Raw genomic sequence first — 17,642 nt, 5'->3', positions numbered from 1 at the left:
TAAAAGCTTTGGTTTAACAAGTGGAGGACATACAAAGCCACCTCAACAGAATTCTTTCACAAGGCAATAGTCCTGGAAAAGGCCAGGGAATGGGCCTGTGTGTTGAATAGTCAACCTGAAAGGAAGAGCTCAATAATCAAAATACCAATGTAGTAATGCTAAAGGAATACAATTAGTCACCATGTTCTTGACTTCTGCTTTCTGGTATTTCCATTATAAACATTGCTCATCTCCATCGAGCATGGGAGAGAGCCATAGACACGACTGTGTGTTCATGTGTAAGTAACACAGATCAAGGATCTGAGGTTGAGATCATACAAGACAGCTAAGCCATCTAACAACCCAGCAGAAAACTAGCCTGTATTTCTTTTAGGCAGCCTTGTTTTCTGCCAGGTTAGTGAGCTCAGTCACTCCAGTGAAGCCTTCAAATGCTAGAGTGAATGCAAACAAAATGGCTGGAGCAAAGACCCTCTTCAGAGTGACTGTTGCTGTAGCTCAGCCCCTTTGCATCACCAGCGTGGGAGCATCTTCCGAGGAGGACATCTTCTCAGTAGCAGCGTTGAACAGCTGCTTCTCCTGACCATCCTGGACCTCATGCCGCCTCTCTGTTGGGCTGACGCGTCTGTTTGTGTGGCCAGGTGTGAAACATACATTGTTTTGCTGGCTAATCTCCTGAGGAGGTTTTCTGCATGGCTACATAAACGGTTGGGCTGGTGCAACTCAGGAGGCTGTAGGGAAGCACGACTGATCGGCTGCTGGGGACAAGGTAAACGATGACTGCTTTAGTTAGTGCAAAGCTATACTGACACTAGAAGCCAAACCCCGGGCTCAAATTATTAAAGTTCTTTTGATTGGCTTCAGTGAACAACAATTAATTCCCCTGTTGCACCCCAAATCTTGATGAGAGTGAAATCAGTGAGCATTTCTTTCCTGTGATTTCAGTGGAATTTTGTTTAGGGTAAGAAACTCACCTGAGTTTTCATGTTGTTTATGAAGCTCCCATCTGAAGGCATTTTGGAGCAAGTACTAAAAGGCTGTTTGTGTGTCAGCCATAGAGTTTTTCCCGTTGCCTAGATGATTCCACAACTTTATGTGATTATTGATATTCTACAAGAGCAGCTATTGGTCTCTGCTGCAACTAGAGATGATGTATAAAATTAAGTCCATTCAATATGAACCAAAGGGAAAAAAAAATACCTGTGGCTGATAGGTGCTCCCAGGTGTCCAGATGACCTGAGAACACAGGCTGGGAAAAAAGCACTGGAGGCCTGGGACATGTCTGCTGAAAGCAAACATCCAGCCCTCTTCTTCCCCGTGCCTGGCCATGTACTCCGTGCCTATGTAGCTTTAGCAGTTGTGCAGAGAAAGTCCCCTGCTGGCTCCCCTAAAAGCCATTATGGACTTGCCACCACTAAAACCTCACTTTCATTCAGAGAACATTTCATTTCATTTGGAGAACTATCTCCAAAACCATGAAAGGAAGTCCAACACCTGGGGATTAATACAACAGGCCCTTTAGGGGTGTAGCTCATGCTTATGACAGGATTACTAAAACCTCACTTGTTTTGCAGGGTTTTTTTTGTCACTTTTTATTGTTTGGCTTGCTTTGGATTTGGGTGCCTGATATATCCCATGTAAGTATTGAAATTTTGGCCAGAAACTCCATAGGTGTGCTGGTACTGAGTGATAATTCCCGCTTGAACCTGTTGGGGTTTGGCTCTTTGAAAGGAGCTTTCAGCGGCCTTAGAAAAAAATCAAACAACTCGATATGTCTGTGAGGAAGATGTGTTTCTCAGCCCCTAAATGTGAAAAATGCCTATAGTTACACCCAACCTGATAGAAAAGCTGTGGAGCTTAATTAGTGCATGCAAAGCCCATTGGTGTGTACATGGCGACGTCTGTTGCTCTGGCAGGGGAAGGAATGAGGTGGCCCAATAACTCTGTGGTGAGTCAGTGACATTACCTAATCCATAGTACAGTTGTGCCATGTGTGATACTCACTATGAACACTGCTTTATCGCCTATCTACTAGGGAGGGTGAACTGATTCAGCTAGAATAAGAACAGGAATAAACCTGCATTCAACAGCACCTCAGCCTTACCTCTGTGTACACTTGGGCACTCCCTGTCCTGGGTGAAATGAACTCCCAGGGGATTTTTTTTTTTCTTGAAGTATTAATTACTTAACTGAACAAAATAAGAGAGGGTGAAAATAATCCAGAGAAACACAGTTTTGTGCAGTGTTTCAACCAAAGCTTCCAAGCTGAAGTACAGCAGCAAATGTCAGGGACCAGCTGCTTCCTTTCTCGTATGAGTCCATGTGGAGATGGTGATTCCTTCTAGATTCCCCCTTGGGAAACACTGGCTGAGAGCATTATTTACAAAAGAAATAAAGGTTGTCAATAGTGGTGGACTTTATATTATTCCTTTCTCGTTTTCCCTTTTCCGGTCCATCAGGTGGCATGGCTGCATTCATGGGACTCATAAAATCATTTGGCCCATGGAGGCTCTGGTTCCACTCCTCTCTGAAGTCATGTTCTGCTTCCCACCACCATTCAGGATGAAGAATAGCAGCAAACATTCAAAGAGTAGCACAAGGGTTCAGCAGAAATTAGTTCTTCCCTCGCCTTGCCTGTAGGGACACATTACACGTCTTCTCACACGTCAATGATTCTCATGTGTGATATGAAGATAAGAGCATCTGGTCACCTCTGAAGGATTCTCCAAGTTCCTTACTGCTAGGTGCATGGGCAATCCTTAGAGAGAGATGTTTATAAAGTGCATAACTCCATACATCCTAAGATTGCAGGCAATGAGGGGTTTTTTTTTATTATTTTGATGATTATGTGTCATTTATATTGTAGGATCAGTCAGATGTGCTACAAATTGTACATACTGATAGGGAATTATAGTCTCTGTGACACTTTTGTGAGGACACTTTTAAAAGATAAAGGAAATGGAAGCTGAGAGAAAGAAATACTCTGTCTTACAAACATATACCAATGTAATGATAACAGCTCTTGCCAATGCTCATAGATCACGCCCAGGGAAGTACACTTGGAGCAAAATAGTTAATCTTGGCTTTCCCTCTTATTGTGCTTTGGTTCAAAACCCCGTTTTAGACTCAAAAAAGGCTCATCAGAAAAGAAACGATAGAGAAGGGAAGTGCTAATCGGTAAGGGGATAAGAAAACTAAGGGAGTTGGGGAGAAGCAACAGAAAGAAACAAAGTGAGTGTAATAGGAACAGAAAGACATCTATGGACCTGTTCCCACAGCTCCATATCCTTCTTATGCTGAGGATTCTAGAACTGGACACAATACTCCATGTGAGATCTCATAAGAGAGGAATAAAGGGGCAGAATCCCCTCCCTCGACCTGCTGGCCATGCTTCCTTTGATGCAGTCCAGTATACAGTTGGCCTTCTGGTCTGTGAGCGCACATTGCCACCTCATGTCGAGCTTCTCATCAATCAGCACCCTCAAGACCGTCTCCACAGGGCAGCTCTCAATCACAGCGTCTCCTATCCCGTATTGAAACCGAGGATTGCCCTGACCCAGGTGTAGGACCTTGCACTTGGACTTGTTGAACCTCATGAGGTTCACTCAGATCCAATTCTCCAGTTTGTCCAGGTCCCTCTGGATGACATCCTGTCCTTCCAGTGTCACAAGTGCACTACTTGGCTTGGTGTCACCTGGAAACTTGCTGATGGTGCACTCAATTTCACTGTCTATATCATTGATAAAGATATTAAACAGCACCTGTCCCAGTATGGACCCCAGAGGGACATCACTTGTCATGGAGCCCCTTGCTCCACCACTTGCTCCTCCTGACTCTTTGTTTCTTGCTTACTTCCACTAGAGATAACACAACAGTCTTTTTCTGAATTATTTCTCCTTTCTTTTATTTCCCATGCATGTGTACCCTTCGATCTGTAATCAGTCCTAAGAAAACTCTGTGATTTTCAGAGCGATGCCTCCCTGTTGCAATGCTCTGCAGCCACACTACCCCTTCAGCCCCATCTTTGCTGCTGCTGCAGAGCCAACTGCAGAGCAGGAGCAGGAAACCAATCCAGGTTTAAAGTAATATTTTAAAGTTAGGAGGAGCAGGGGAGAGAGGCATGGGGTTTTTAAACTGGATCAGTTCTTTTTCCCACTTTATGCTGCAGTCTCCTAGACGCTTGTGCCTGGGGAACGTGTGCTGTGGAACCTTCCCTGCTAGCGAGACAAGGGTGGCACATGCATCTTGTGATGTGCAGGCCAGTGGCTTCTGTTGCTACCACCTCAAAAATGTGCCCTGCATTCCACCTTCTACACAGGGAGTTCAAGGCAGCAAGCAGATGGGTGTGAAAGCTTCTATTCCCACAGAAAACCAGGGTCATATGTGCTCTACGTGACATTGCTTTAACATCAGCCTGTCACACAGATGAGGATCTGTTTGACTGTACTGACTGCACTTACAACATTATCTCGAGTTTTGTGATATCAGGTGATTTGGTGGGGGCCAGCTGTTGGAATCAGATGCTCATATGTGAATCTCAGCTTTCTTTTTCCTTTCTCAAAGTGAGCTCGTGGCAGGAAAATAAGGGAAGCCTGACAGCATGACACAAAGACTGAAGCACTTGAAGGCCCATAAAACATGCTTCGAATGTACACATTGTGTAAAATCTCATTTATTTTTTGAAGTTTGATTCATGATGGCTGAATCCTCAGGACTGGCAATATTCATTTGATGTAAAAGAGCTATAAACATTAAAGAAGTGAAAATGCACAAAGCTTCTACATTATCCACCAGCTGCAGCCAAGTTATGCCTCATTGGGATTTATTGCAGCATCCTCAAATAGAGTGAGTGGTGAAGTAGTACTATTCCTTCTGATTACAAATGGACTGGCTAAGAGCATCAGCGCTATAAACACCCCATTATAGAATGGGCTGTGCAGTACAACACCTACTATATTAATAACACTCAATTCTTCAGTTTTAAAAGTAGTGCTCTCAGGAAGAAAAGCAGTCGCATTCTAGTCTCACACATGTAAGGAAGTGTGGGGAGGAAATAACTGTAACTGGCACAGCTAATAATGGGTTATGATGTTACCCGCCTGGGAACTAGGGGGAATTGTCCTGCACTTTAGACCGGAATTAGCCTGATTTCTCAAATGGAAATCTGTGTTAAATCTTCTAAAAGTTAAAAAAAGCCCAGGTGAGCCTTTGGTCCCCATGGAGCTCCTCTGTGCCATTTTGATGGAAGAAAAGCATCAGAAAGCTGCCCTCATGGTTTATCTGAAGGCACCTCTCGTGCAAGGGAGCCAGAGACATCCCTGCCATCCCTCTGTGGCCTCTCTGCACATGCTGAGGCCAAGAAGAGGCTGGATCAACCTGCCGTTCAGTAATCTTTACTCAACTTAATGATCCCTCGAGGCCTTTGGCAGCTCAAAGATTAGAGAGTTCATCTGAACACAGAAGCTGCACCAATTTAACTTATGTCATGTCTTTGATTCACATTCCCACAGCCGGTTCAAGTGTTCACAGGTTCCAAGCTCTCTGTTGCCATTCCTCTGTCAGACATCTGTCCCTCCCAGCGGAGCTGGTGGCCCTCACTGTGAGTGCTCAACTTGGCTCTTTTTGTGCAAAAACCCAGCAGTTTCCCACACACCTGCCTCCATCAGCCCCTTGTGGGAGGATGCTGGACTTTTGCCCTAGAGGAGCTGGGGCATGGAAAGTTTTGGTTCTGCCAGCTCACTGTGGGATGATGAAGTCCAGCCCAAGCACCGAGTGAAAACCTGGGGTGGGGACCCCTCAAATGGCAGCAGCAAGGGCTGGCAGCCTTTGTCGGTCAGCACCCGGCAGCACAGCTGCTTCCACAGCCCCAGGGAGTTCAAACTCCTCTTCCACATCCCAGAAGCATACCAAATCCACACAGTTGCAGGAGAAAGAGACATTTTCCCTCTTGTCCATGATTTATTATCTGCTGATAAGAAAGAAATCGGGATTCAAGCTGAAGGAGCAAAGAGAGACGTTAAATATGACGTCCTACTCGTGAATTTAAAAGTGGTTTAGTAAATAGATATTTGTTCATCCGTTGCACAGACCCTGCATCTATAGCATTGAGTAGGTGGCTGATTTGCTGAATGTCACCTAGCAAGCAAATGGCAGAACTGGGAAAAAATGTCATTTTAGACCCTTTCCAGTGACTCACTCACTTCACAACAGTGTCTCCAACTAAGAATCTCTCTGGCAGAGACAGACCACAGCTAAATTCTTTGAAGGTTAAAAAGAACATACCCCCACTGGTAGTTGAAAATGGTGACGTTTTATCAACAGACAAGGAGAAGACCAAGGTATTTAACTTTTTTTTTGCCTCAGTCTTTGCTTACCATTGCTCTCCTCAACCCTCCTGGGTCAACAGACAACAAAGTGGTGACCAGAGCGGTAAAGCCCCTCCCAGTGTAGGGGAGCATCAGGTTCGTGACCACCTGAGGAACCTGAACATATATCAGTCTATGGGACCTGATGAGATGCATCTCTGAGTCCTGGGGGAATTGGCTGATGTGGTTGCCAAGCCATTCTTCATGGTATTTGAAAAGTCATGGCAATCAGGAGAAGTCCCTGGTGACTGAAAGAAGGGTAATATTGTCCCCATTTTGAAAAGATTACCCTGGGAACTACTGACCTGTCAGCCTCGTCTCTGTGCCTGGGAAGATCACAGAACAGATCCTCCCAGAAGTTATGCTAAAGCACATGGAGGACAGGGAGGTGATTAACGGCAGCCAGCATGGCTTCACCAGGGGCAACTCCTGTATGACCAACTTAGTGGATTTCTGTGGTGGGGTAACCGCAGCAATGGACATGGGAAAACCAATGGATGTGATCTATCTGGACTTCCGTAAAGCCTCTGACAGGGTCCCCCACAACATCCTTCTCTCTAAATTGGAGAGATATGGATTTGATGGGTGGACTGTCTGGTGGATAAGAAACTGGTTGGATGGTCATATTCAGAGAGTAGTGGTCAACAGCTTGATGTCCTGATGGAGATCCGTGATGAGTGGTGTCCCTCAGGGGTCCACAGTAGGACCAGTGCTGTTTAATATCTTCATCAGTGATACAGATGGTGAGATCAAGTGCACCCTCAGCAAGTTTGCAGATAACACCAAGCTGAGTGGTGCATTTGCCACACTGGAAGGATGGGATGTCATCCAGAGGGACCTGGACAGACTGGAGAAGTGGGCCTGTGAGAACATCATGAGGTTCAACAAGTCCAAGTGCAAGGTCTTACACCTGGATAGGGGCAATCCACGATTTCAATACTGGATGGGGGATGAAGTGATTGAGAGCAGCCCTGCAGAGAAGGACTTGGGGGTGCTGATTGATGAGAAGCTTGACATGAGCCAGCAATGTGCACTCACAGCCCAGAAGGCCAACCGTATCCTGGGCTGCATCAAAAGAAGCGTGGCCAGCATGTTGAGGGAGGTGATTCTGCCCCTTTATTCCTCTCTTATGAGATCTCACCTGGAGTATTGTGTCCAGTTCTGGAATCCTCAACATAAGAAGGATGTGAAACTGTTGGAACAGGTCCAGAGGAGGGCTGCAAAGATGATCGGAGGGCTGGAGAACCTCTCATATGAGGACAGGCTGAGAGTTAGGGTTGTTCAGCCTGGAGAAGAGAAGGCTCCGAGGAGACCTTATAGCGACTTTCCAGTACCTGAAGGGGCTACAGGAAAGCTGGGGAGGGACTTTTTACAAAGGCATGTAGGGACAAGACTAAGAGGAATGGGTATAAACTGGAGAGGGGCAGATTTAGACTGAACATTAGGAGGAATTTCTTCACTATGAGAGCGGTGAGGCACTGGAACTGTTTTCCCAGGGATGTTGTGGATGTCCCATCCCTGGAGGTGTTCAAGGCCAGGCTGCTTATGGCCTTGAGCAGCTTGATCTAGTGGGAGGTGTCCCTGCCCATGGCAGGGGGGTTGTATTAGATGATCTTTAAGGTCCCTTCCAGCTCAAACCATTATACAATTCCATGATTCAATGATTCTGTGATTCTATGATCCCCTGGCCAAGCATGACGTTTGAACCAAGCCTGTCCTGTTCCTGTCTAAGTCCCCTTCCGCTTGTGAAGAAAGGGCCTTGCATGACCCATCTTACGTCCATACACCCACCCTGGAGGTGTATGATGGGACACATTCAAGCTTTGAGACATACCAGTTTACCCATCGAAGGCTACCACGGCATCTTTGGCTAAACTGATGCAATGTTACATATGGGTTAAAACAAAAGCCCACATGACATGTGAGAAGTAATATAGCCAAAGGGAGTGACTAAAGGCTTGTTTAAACCTTTGTCCCCTTGCTTCTTCAGACTAATTGTGCATTAACACAGCTGAAGAACCAACCTATTTTTGTAGTAAGTGTAGATTGAATTAATCTGTCTCAACTCCAGTTGCACAATGAGAGGCTTCTTTAATGGCAGGAAGTTGGCTGTCCCCATATTCTTCCTTGAGACAAAAGTTTTGTGCACTGCTAGATGAGAAAAGAGCTGTGGGTATTTCTAATGAGCTAGTGAAATAAAATTACCAGAGGAAGTATTCCAAAGCCCTTCAATACAGCAAACTGTGTGGGCAAAGCAGTACAAACAAAGATTACATCATCTCCAGAAACAACCCAACAGCTCCGTGAAGGTAATTAACAAGTATGATGTAAACAACTGGAGAGGGGTACGTGTAAACACTGCTAAAACGGAATACTGGTCATGTTATCCTGGAGAACAGAATGAGAGCATTTGAAGGCATCTGTTAACTCATCGGCTGTCACCATTATTCCTGATCATGAGTGCTTGCATTTCAGTACTGTCCTGCGAAGCTGTGAACATCAGAGCCCAGAGATGCACACAAATGCATCCAGGCCCACCTCCCTGTCAGGGAGGTATGAATCTCCAGCAGGCAGGTGATAACAAATAGCAGGAAGCCCATGAAACCGCATCTTAAGCCAGCTTTGGGAAAATGAATCAAAGCCACGATTTAGGTTACTTTGATTTCAGCCCCTGTGTAGCAACTGGAAACTGAAAATCAAAGTGAGATTTGGTACCTTTTTCAAGGAGGTAGCTCCATGGCCTAAATGAAAAGAGTTGGTATCTCCCTCAGAAACTTGGGTCCAAATCTCAGCCGAGATGTGGGAAGAAGCTCTCTTCTCTTTTTAGAGCTGGCTACACAAAGGAGTTTACTTTGAAGTGTGGTATCACAATGTAATTGCTTCACACAAACTAGTATACAAGAGCAGCCTCCAAAGGAACACACAGCTTTTACTTCCTGAGTTGTTGTTCCCCTTGGAAAAAGAGAGGGAGGGTACTTCAGCCCATGCAGTAAGCCAGGACCCCACAGTACCCAGTGAAACTGCTGGGCTGCAGGTTGATTCCTGTGGCACCCAGTAGGGCAGGTGACAGAGTGTAGCCAGAAGTCACTGATTTCCACTCAAATGTTCACATGGTCGAAATCCTGTGATTCACCCTCTGGGTAGTATCATTGTTCGAGTTCCTAACAAATCACTATGAACAAATCAGCTCTCCTTGAGGTAACCGGGCTGGTAACTGTGTGTAGGTGGCAATCAGTATGGGAATATTTGGCATGTCAGTTCTGGACAGCTGCAAGTTTTCCAGCAAGGCACAACTCTCCCACACAATTTCGGCTGCCATCTCTCTGGCTTCGTCTTCCTCACTGGCAGCAATGCCAGAAGAACAAGGATGCAGAGGAGGGGCAGAAGGAGCTCAATGCGGCTGAGCAAAGTGCACTCCTGGAAGAACTCTCTTTCAAACATCTTTCCTCCTGATCACGTACTTGCTGCCCCCAGAGGAGAGCAGTATGCCATGGGCCACCACTGGCCCGCAGGATCTGCTTCAGTTTGAGAAGGGGCACTTACACATGAGACTGCCAACTCAAAAGCAGTCAGCCTATCACCAGCTAGAAAGGTGTCATCAGGGCAGCAGGTGAAAGTCCCCAGGTCTCAGAGTGTCATTAGTTTCAGCTGTGAGGGTCCCTAATTTCACTGGCAGCACAGCCCTTGCTATTGTTATCGCTTAGCTAAGGCTTGCAGTTAATAAATACCACCAAATACCCTTAGGTGGGTACAGCCCTGGCCTCTATGGGGCAGACCTCACAAGTGTGGGATCATTCCCACTCACCTGGTCCAGTCCATGTTGGACTAAGCCACTGGTGGAACCCCAGGCCTTGCAGCTTTCCAGTAAAACTTCATCTAAGGATTGTCTGCTCTACTTCAGGCCTTGACAAAAGCTTGAAGAGGTCTTGGTCTTTACAGTGTATGCAGTTCGCCAGATTGTCACTTTCCTCCACTGCTAAAAAAAAAAAAAGAGAGGACTGTCATCCCGCTTAAGAATGTCATTAACAGTGCCAGGGTTTCTCCTTTAATTTCTAGAGGGTTGTGTTTACACCCTCTCTGCATGGATGAGGAAGATGTTGGTGGGACATGGATAATAGAAAAGTTCATTAAATGGCCACAGGAGCAGAGATAGGACAGCACTGCAGCGCAGCTCCCCATTGTCACAAGCTGTACGAGACATCAGCTGGGCTTCATGAGCTAAGTGTGATCGATCCACAGCTACAGCTGCCCCCTCACTGCACCAGAAAGAAAGAGGGACTCATCTCGGCTGGAGAGCAGAGGCTCAGATGCTTCTTGACTGTCTTAGCAGCCCCTGTCATGCAACCATTAGAGTGGCATTTCCAGAGCACATGTCAGACAGCTCTCCTACACTGATGCTGAGAGCAACACCTTGGACACAGGCCTGACATAATACTAGGAATATTTGTCATGATTTGTGATACATAACATCACTGATACAGTGACATGACCTGCTGAACTGTGTGGGACATTTCTTTTGCTATGAGGTGCAAGTTCTGCATGCTCTGCAAGGCTTTATTAATTTTAAATAGAATAGTGGATGTCAATTAACTGTGGGAGATATGTCAGCATTTGTTAATGCACTCTGTACTCCTTTATTAATTTTTCATACTGTCATAGATGCAAGTCTGCTCAGGAAAAATGTCAACAGTAGCATAGCGCATTTCCCTGCAGGGCCCTGTGTTGGAAGGCAGGGAGTGGAAAATAGGGGGAGGCTCTTTGTTATTACTTGGTGAGGTTTTTTTTACTGAGTGCCTGAGTACACTCATGAATATATAAAATCGTGGGACTTGTGTATAACCAGTTTGAGTGCCTAAGCTCCTGCTAAGTGGGGCTTCCCTCCCTGCCTGCAGCATCAGTCCACAAGCTTTATAGGCCTTTTCTAGGTCATGATCAATCTTATATATTGGACTGCCTGTTGGATAACACTGGGGCATTAAAAAATAAATAAAATTCATCTTTATAACTAATACAAATACTAGACAAAACCTCTTTTTCCCCCTGGAAGTGCGATGCTTTACTGCTGTGCAAATAGAGCAAAGGCAAGCAGGCTAAATTAAAGGACAAGGGAGATTTTAGAATACAGAGCTTGGAGCTCTTGGCATATTGTGGAGACTCTCCCAGTGTGTGTGACCAGCTTTCCCTATCTAGGAATCTTGGGAACTGGTGTGGCATGACTTTATAATCTGCTCACAACATCAAAGGTGGATCCGCCTCATGAACAATTTTTGCACTAGTTCTTTGATCAGGAAGAGAGTTGTCTTGCATTCCTCGGCCTTTGCTCCTCCCAGAGCATCACATTCCTGTCCTGCACATTTCTGCATTTCTCAGGGCTCAAATGAGGTCACCAAATGTTTCTTTCTTCATGTTTTTCCTTTCTTCACTCTCAGGTCCTCTCAGGATGTTTGTAGGGGGGCAGATTGTAATGTGGTGTGGTTCCACAGTGGCATAAACCAGTCTAAAATGGGGCTCCTATGAGATTCATCCTCCTTTCCAGCCATAGCTGTACTGGCCTTGCACACTCCAGGCTGCCAGGGAGCCAGTGCAGCGGGCTGATCTGGCTGAGAGCTAACACCATGAGGGAAAAGTGATGAGTTTTTGGACAAACCAGCTCCCTTAAGCAGTCACTGCATGGTTATACTGGTGCCAGTGCTGATGTCAAGGATGTGAGACAGGGAGGATGGCTGCACCTCCAAATTACATCAAATGTAGCTCGAGCAGAGTTGTGTCCCAGCTTGGAAGGCTCCTTGAAAGACAACTATCTCCTGGCCGACTTATTCCTTCCTTGTCCATCTAACGTGCAGTGTGCTGCTGAAGGGTTGCTCTGCTCTCAAAGGCCACAGGTATGTTAATAAATCAAATGGCTGAGGGCTTCTTCCTTGTTCCTAAGGGCAAGTGGCATGGCTAAACTGTCCTCAGCCATTCTGCCTCTTGAGCAATGATCCCTATATTGTTAATATCACCCAGACTGGGCTGGACTGCTGTCTAGAGCCAAAATCATGCCAGGGAGTGCTCTAATAGCATTTAAGCAGCATGACAGTGTGATGGCATGGCTTGGGAGGGTGGATGCTGGAGCACGGGATGGCTAGCATTCAAGAATCCAGCTGCCAAGGACCAGCTGCAGTATAACAGAGAGATATGGGAGGAGGCCCACAGGTAGCCACTGGCTATGAGGGGACTACTTATCCTCAAGAGTTTTTCAGGGTCCTCTGAGATGTGACGTGTTTTGTGAGTTCCTGGCGCCCAAGTAAGTATGCATCTGTAAAAATATTGCACATTTCATCAGTGACATTGCTGTAAGAAACTGTGTTTTCAGCATTGTGAAGTGTTTGTGTAGCCCAAAGAGACTCAAAAGATGCTGCACACTCTGTTCTGTGAGAGGCTTTGAGACAAGACCATCAAATCTCCTGCCCGCTCCACACTGATATTTAAAGGCTAATTCTATTCTGAAAAGTTACCTCAGGAGGCATGGTGGAAATGTCTTTCTAACCAACTCACAGATTCACCCAGATGTCAACTGAAAATGTGGATTTCCAGACTTGGATGGGTCAGGGTAAGATCAGCTGTGAAAGTTAGAGAGACTTTTTCTGTGTCTCCCACCCTCAGCAGTGAAGGCTGCATAAGAAAGGCTTATGAGTCTTCAAATGGGGCTAGACGTGAAGTAGAAATGTGCTGTCTTGGGTGAGGAAGTTCTGCAGCGTTAGCGGGCACAAAATGTAGCAAAACCTTATTTCAGTGAGTGAATTCTTCAGACGTGGCAAGTCAACTGACTACAAAAGGTCTATTTACCCACAATATTTAGAGTATCCACAAAATTTAGAGTAAAACTGTACTTTGAAATTTTGAAGACACTTTGGCAATATAGGGGTTTGCCCCGGTGTCCTTGGCCAAAAATAGTCACTTCTCTTATTTTTGTCCTGCTAACTTATGCCAGCTGGCTGCCACTCTCCATTCCTGACGTTGCTTCATTTGAGTTCTGTTGTTTATGTAAAGTTTGTGCAGTGTGATTTAGGGTCTTTTGGGATAAAATGTACTATGTAAATATAAACTTTTCTTTCCAAAACTTTTCTGTAGCCATTAAAAGCCTAATTCATCTTGGCAAGCAGGGGTTCACACCAAGAACTGGGCAAAGAGATGCAGCTCGTTGCATCTTCTGACTCCTCATGGGTTCATCCTCTGAATAAATCTTCCTTGAGCAACTTCTGAAAAGACCACAGTGCTACACAGTGCCCCAGTTTGTACTCAGCTGCAGTTTGGACCAGGATGCCCAAGTTGTTTCAATACGAGGGTTTAGTTTGGCATTTCACTAAATAAACTTCTCATTTGCAAACAGATTGGGATCTGAATTTGGGGTTTTGCATGCGCCTTCACACTAGATTGTAGGATAGTTTGGATCCAGCTGGTTAGCTTAACAACACGGCTGAGCAGGTGATGAAGAACAGGGTGGGCTACAGCCATCTAAGAATTTCTCTTTCAACCTTGTTATCAATAAAGACTGAGTTTGAATGTTAGCAATCATCCTGACAACTACCTCTTTTCTGGCCCAAGGTCCCTGTAATTGGAAATAATGTGCAAGTCTACTGGTTTTACAAACAAATCCAGCCTTGCTGAGGAATGAGGAGAAGTAATCTAGTCCAGTGCAATTATATCTCTCCATCATTAACAAGTAGGGGCCTATCCCAGACTCGATGCAACATGTACCCACGACGCACAACACACAGTACAAAATGCAACATTTGCAACACAGCAAAGAAAATGATCTACAAGATTTAGTTGCCTATTTAAATAGTGTCCTGAATATTTATCCATAGGAATTCCTGTGTCCCTTCAGCTGTAAAGGGAGTGGAATAATAGAAGCTTTCTAATAACGTGGAAAAAGTAAAGAAAGTAAAAGAATAGGTAGAGGTAAAGTTTGTAAATCCAAGGTGGGAAAATCAAGGGTCCAGTATCACACACCTACAATACCCTTCCACCAATTTTTAGTCAGGATTCTTCAACCTTCACTGACTGCACCAGGAACAACATTGAAAAACAAGAAGTTTCCCTTCATTTTTTGAAGCCGCAAAACTTAAAGCAGAGGTCGTGTGCTTAAACAGCAGGTGAAGCTGAAATTTCAACAGTGCCCAGCTAGCTCCAGCTTCTGCCAACCAAGGCAGAGCATGAGACGTGAAAGACGATGCCTGTGCTTATGAGTTGGTAAGTAGGAAACTCTGCAGTCTTCCAGCTACACCTCCTGCAGGTGATTCAGCCCAGGTGAATGTCTCTGCTTCCAAGAGCAGTCGTGGGGGGCAAAAATGAAGGCAGATATCTTTCTCCCTGAGACTCTCAGCTTTGTGATGAATTCAGTTTCCAAATCTGCAACAGCAGCAACGTCCACTCTCTGGTTGGGCCTTTCATGTGCACTTCATGTCAGCGTCACAACTGCTCGAGCGGCAGAAAAGGGGAGCTGTCTCAAAGAGATGCTGTTGAGGATGTCCCTGTCAAAATTCAAACATGAAAGTAGAATTGTGGGCATTTGCCCCCGGGCAAGAATCATAGAATGGTTTGAGTTCGAAGGGACCTTAAAGAACATCTAATTCCAACCCCTTTGCCATTGATAGGGACACCTTCCACCTCAGGCTGCTCAAGGCCACACCCAACCAAGCCTTGAACACTTCGGGGGATGGGGCATCCACAACATCCCTGGGAAAACAGTTCCAGTGCCTCACCAATCTCATAGTGAAGAAATTCCTCCTAATGTCTAGTCTAAATTTTGCCCTCTCCAATTTATAGCCATTCCCCCTACTCCTATCCCTACATACCTTTGTAAAAAGTCCTTCCCCATCTTTCTTCTAGCCTCCTTCAGGTACTGGGAGGTCACTATTAGGTCTCCTCAGAGCCTTCTCTTTTCCAGGCTGAACAACCCTAACTCTCTCAGCCTGTCCTCCTATGGGAGGTGCTCTATTACTCTGACCATCCTTGTAGCCCTCCTCTGGACCTGTTCCAACAGCTCCATATCCTTCTTATGTTGATGACTCCAGAACTGGACACAGTACTCCAGGAGAGGTCCCGCAAGAGTGGAATAGAGGGGCAGAATCACCTCCCCTGACCTGCTGGCTACGGTTCTTTTGATGCAGCCCAGGATACGGTTGGCTTTTTGGGCTGAGAGTGCACATTGCTGGCTCTTAGAATCATAGAATTATAATATAATAGAATCATAGAATAGTTTGGGTTGGAAGGGACCTTAAAGATCATCTAGTTCCAACCCCCCTGCCATGGGCAGGGACATCTCCACCAGACCAGGCTGCCCAAGGCCCTATCTAATCTGGCCTTGAACACCTCCAGGGATGGGGCACTCAAAATTCCCCTGGGCAACCTGTTCCAGTGTCTCACCACTCTCATAGTGAAGAAATTCTTCCTTATGTCTAGCCTAAATCTGTCCCTGTCCAGTTTATACCTGTTCCCCCTCCCCAACTCCTGTTCTCCTACTACCCATCTGCCCTAGGACATTTCTGTCCCAGATCCAGGTCCCTCACACCCAGCTAACCTGGATCAACCCCATACTCACCTCTGTCTTGCTGTCAAGTCCCACTGAAGACCATGCTGTCTCCTTTCATGGCCTCCCTGGATCTAGTCAGATTCCCACTGGGCTCCTGCAGCATGCACTGAGAGGTGAGATCTGCTCCCTGTGAGGCAGTAAGTTACTCTCACCTAGCAGCACATGGTGCCTCTCATTTTCTCCTGGCAAATTCAAGGAAAGAGGGAAATTATTTGGTTTTCCAAAGAAACTCATGACTGTTAGAGGCTACCTGGTCCCAGGAAAGAAGATGGAAGTATTCTGCACCCTTCTTCAAGTACCAATTTGTACACTACAGCTGCACCAGCCTTAAAATATTAGTTAAAAGGGGCTTAGGAATCTACTTTGGGTCCAACTGGCTGAGCTGAGAACCAATGAGGAGCAGGAACCAGCTGCAATGGTGAAGCTCATAGACATCCAAGTCTTTCATGCCCATGGGTACCATGATGGTCCTTTTGCTCTAATTGAGCACTGTGAAATGTCAAGCTGGCATGAAAACAAAACAAAACAAAAAACCCCATAAGCATAGGCAGAACCCTGTCATATCTAGAAAGACAGCTGAAGTCCTGTACCACCTATAATGCCCTTGCTGCTACAGAGGTTGCTGTTTCACTCATGGTGATCAAATCACCTTGACTGAATGCCAATATGGTGCCAATATGACATATTTTTAGCGAAAGTGCAAGAAAGGGAAACATCTCTTTTTTAAAAAGCTCTGTCTCTCCTAGGAGCTCTCATAACTCAATTTTACTCTCCGGGATCCCTGCTCTTCATTATATTCCAAATATTTTCCGCTCAATTTTCCTCCAATTTGGCAAAGAAAAGTTCATTGCTGTGGTGTTGTTCCCGATGTGAGAGTTACAGCAGCAGAAGGTGCACCACAGGCTGGCAAAGGGCCCCTGGTGTGTAGTTTGCCTATCTGTTTCTGGTATCAGCTGCATTTGGGATGAGTCAAGGAGATAAGTTAGGGAACAAACAAGTGGGAAAGCGAACGGGCCAGTCGGTAGCATGGCAAGGGTGCGTCTGCCACTGACTCAGAGACCTAATCAAAGTCTTATCATTTCTCACGCCTTCCAGCTCCAGCACAAAACCTCCAGGAGTTCTCATCAGGGAATGAATACCTCCTCCTCAGGAGTATGCACTTGAGCCTTCTGCATAGGAAACACCTGTGTCTTCTCCATGTGGCAGAAACACTGAGCCAATGATTACACATACTAGCTAATGGACAGACACGTGTATCCTAGCCGGTTCTGCTTAGATACATAATGCAGAAGCATTATCCCTAGTTGGAAGCGATATCAGCAGCCTAAAGAATTATTAGATATATTTCATAGTAGAATTAGGTAAATGTAAGGGAAATGGAGCCTCAAAGGAAGAAGTTTAGACATCCTGAAAAAAACAAGCAAGGGTACTTAGGAAGATTTGTATTATGCTAAAACAGGAGTCCATTAGAGGCAGTTGAGTTCTGTGTCATAAAATGAAATTATCTCTTGGTGTGATTCTGCTGGAGCTGTGAAGCTTCCTCTGAAGATCTGTTGTGGATGCTGGAAGTGTCAAAGGAGTGCTCTTGTCCTGAGAAGAAAGAAATAGCTATGAGATAGGATGACTGCTACCCCAGTGACTTGCATGTGAGCCTTATTGTCTAGAAGGAAGCCGTACTGCAAGACTCCCTAGCACCAAGCTCA

The sequence above is a fragment of the Cuculus canorus genome, chromosome 2 (assembly GCF_017976375.1).
Source record: "Cuculus canorus isolate bCucCan1 chromosome 2, bCucCan1.pri, whole genome shotgun sequence".
Lineage (NCBI taxonomy): Eukaryota > Metazoa > Chordata > Aves > Cuculiformes > Cuculidae > Cuculus > Cuculus canorus.
The sequence above is the reverse complement of the archived record's forward strand: the minus strand, read 5'-3'. Positions refer to the sequence as shown.